The following is a 3,735-nucleotide window of genomic DNA, read 5'->3' as shown; positions in this document are numbered from 1 at the left end:
GGGACATCATGCTTGCGAGGGTGGAGGGACGGTGCAGGAGAGGAAGGCCCTCTATGAGGTGGATTGATTCAGTGAGTGGGATAATTGGGATGGGAGTGTCGGAGACAGTGCACAGGACAGAGCGGAGTTTAGGGCTGTTGTACATAGGGTCGCTATGAGTCGCAAGCGACTCGACGGCACATAACAACAACGACAACAACCATTCTTTACTAAGCAAACTGCTTCATCTTTCTCCCATGGAGTGACTGGAGGATTTAAATTGCTGACCTTAAGTTTAGCAGATCAGTGCTTTATCCATTATTATCACTGTATGCAGATGACACAACCTTGCTTGCTGAAACTGAGGAGGACCTCATGCACTTACTGCAGAGGGTCAAGGACTGCAGCCTTCAGTATGGACTGAGGCTCAATGTCAAGAAGACAAAGATTCCCACAACTGGACCAATTGATAGCATCAGGATGGATGGTGAAGAGATTGAGATTGTTCACAGCTTCAGTTTGCTCGGCTCCACAGTCAACACTCTTGGCACCAGCAGCCAGGAAATCAAAAAACATATTGCAATGGGAAAGTCTGCTGTTAGGGACCTCTCTAAAGTACTCAAGAGCAACGGTGTCTCTTTGGAGACGAAGGTGAGCCTGATACAGGCCATGGTCTTTGCAATCACATGTTATGCATCAGAGAGCTTGACAATGACTAGGGAGGATAGAAGGAGAATTGACGCCTTTGAGCTGTGGTGCTGGAGAAGAGTATTGAATGTACCATGGACTGCCAAGAAAACAAACACATTCATCCAAGAGAGGGTTAAACCAGGCTACTCCTTGGAGGCAAAGATTCTGGGGCTTCGCCTGACATACTTTGGACATGTTGCAAGGAGAGACAGGTCTTTGGAGAGGGACATCATGCTGGGTAGAGTAGAGGGACAGTGCAGGAGGGGAAGACCCTCTATGAGGTGGATTGATGCAGTGACTGGGGTAATCGGGATGGGTGTGTCAGAGGCAATGCGATTGGCACAGGACAGAGCAGGGTTTAGGGCTGCTGTACATAGGGTCGCTATGAGTCGCAAACGACTCGATGGCACATAACAACAACAACATCATTGTATTGTACAGTTTAACAGCAAAACTGTGAATCTTCTTACTTTATTGTCTTTCAATAGTGTTGAAACTCAAGTGATCTTTGTTGAACTTCTACTGTGCAGGTTTGCTAAATTCCTCTATCAGTTTAGTAGTCTTCCTCCCAGTATAAGACTTTAATATTAAAATTAATGATAAGCACTATTAAGGATTCCTATTATCTGGTACAGGAGGCAGTTCATAGGGAATAGGGATGGTACCATGAGTTGCTGCAGTGGGTGACACTTACCCCAGTAATGCTACTAGAAAAAGGGGACTCCTGAGAGCCCTTGTAAGTCAGCGTCTCCTTGATTATCCATCCAACAAGCACAGCAAAACCTTTGACTGGCGTTTATCTCAGGGCTTCTCTGGTTACCCCTTGCCACAGTCTCTCCACTATCATTGGTCTCACCACCAGGGTCTCGTTCTCACAAGGGTCTTGCTGCTCTAGTAATCTTGTAGATGATTTTATTCATATAGGATCATATCATCTGTGAATAGAGATACTTTTATGCCATCCTTCCAATCTAGATACCGTTTTTTCCTTCTTACTGCTCTGGCTAGGACTTAAAAAAAATATGGAGTAGACGTGATCACAAAGCACGCACTTGTCTTAATCCTCAATGCAAATGGAATGCCCTCAGTCTTTCTCTTAATTTTGGCTGTTGGCTTTTTATATATTTCCTGAATCATTGAGGAACTTCCCTTCTGTTCCAGTCTTGGTTTTCAGTAAGAAAGGATGTTGGAGGTTTGTCAGTTGCCTTTTCTACACCCAAAATGTTGATTATATTGTTCTTTTCCTTTGTACTATTGATGTGGTATATTATGTTGACTGATTTTCTAATATTGAGCCATCCATGCATTCCTAGACTAAATCTCATTTGGTCATGGTAAGCAACTCTTCTCCTATGCTTTTGGATGATTTAATATATTCAGTAGTATTTAGTTGAAGATGTCTTCTGTATTTGTAGAGATACTTCTCTGTCATTTTCTTGTGTCTTTGGTTTGAGTACTAAGGTTATGATTGCTTCATTTAAAGAATTAGCATGTTCCTTATATGACCACTTAATTATAATAATGTTACAGAAGTAATACACATTACTTGAAATTAACTATTGTGTCATATGCTTTTTTTTTTTTTAATATGGAACACTTCACGAATTTGTGTGTCATCCTTGCGCAGGGGCCATGATAATCTTCTCTGTATCGTTCCAGTTTTAGTATATGTGCTGCCGAAGTGAGCACCTCATATGCTTTTAAAGTTTAAATTTGTTTAATTTTTTTTCACATCAGACAGGTAGTGTGCGGACATTGTACAAGGTTTCAGAGATGCACATGTCGTACAAAAACATGAAAACTCAATCATCATGCTTATGAACTGGAAAAGGAGAAAAAATACTTTAGCAAAGATTTTTGTTACAATCCAAGGTAGTCTATGATAGAACATTATGAAAACACTACCTCTGTTTAAAAAAATATACTACCATAAAATTTTATTATTAGTAGTTTCTTATGTCACATTAATGAATTTTTGCTGTTGTTTTGTTTGTTAAGAGTTATTTTCTCTCCTCTTCTTTTCTCAGTTATATTAGTTTTTGAAATATTTTGTTTAATGAACTTGTCATCTGTTTGAAATAATCAAAGTCAAGTGATGTATGCTTTGTTCCAGACCAGAAAGCAATACTTGAAATGATGATACAGCTGAAAACCAGAAATGATGATACATCCAACGTTAAAAATACCAGGGTTTCCCTCAGGCACACCTTAGTCTTTAAATCAGCATCTTTCCTCTTAAGCACTTTAAAGAGGTCTTTACAGCAAATGGCCCTTAGGACCGCCAAAAAAATGAACAAGTCTTTCTTAGAGGAAAATACAAGTAGAATGTTCCTTAGTGGCATGGATGGTGAAACTTGTCTCACTACTTTGGGCATGTTTTCATGAAGGGTCAGCCAGTCCTTGGAAGAAAACATCATGCTGGGAAATGTAGAGTGACAGGGAAAGAGAGGAAGACCCTCTATGAGAAGGTTTGACATAGTGATTTTAACAATGGGGTTTAAGCATGTCAGAGAATGAGTAGGAATAAACTCACAGCTGGCTCTTCAGTGGGTTTTCAGAGGTTGTAAATACAACAGGGCACCTGGTGAACTCAAACCTCAACAACAACTCTTTGACCAGTACTAGACACTAGAGTTTAGGGCTTTTTCCTTAGCAAATGCTTTTTCCTGGACCCTATTTCTCAAAAACATGGCTAGTTATTCTGAGTAGCGAATATCTCCCTGTTGGTTTTTTAAAAGGTCTGAAAATTAAGCCATGGGTACCACATGGCCTACCCCCCCACACACACTTTCTGATCTTATCAGCATTATAATGCCTCCATTTAATATCATCATTCTCCAAGCTAATTAAGCACTAGGTGTTGTTATGCACCTTTAAGTCTGAACAACTCATAGCTGACCCCTGAGAGAAGATTGCCCAATTTTCTCTCTTTGAGCAGCTGGAAATTCTTACCACTAAGCCACCAGAGCTCCCTAAGCACTGGTAGAAAAGACAAACGAAGTCTTGAATAAATAACTGAAATTTAATTTACATTTCACTTTAGTGCTACAGTGCTAAAGCACATGA

This window comes from Elephantulus edwardii, unplaced genomic scaffold (assembly GCF_000299155.1).
Source record: "Elephantulus edwardii isolate Elephantulus edwardi_28Jun2011 unplaced genomic scaffold, EleEdw1.0 scaffold00135, whole genome shotgun sequence".
NCBI classification, from domain to species: Eukaryota; Metazoa; Chordata; class Mammalia; order Macroscelidea; family Macroscelididae; genus Elephantulus; species Elephantulus edwardii.
The sequence above is the reverse complement of the archived record's forward strand: the minus strand, read 5'-3'. Positions refer to the sequence as shown.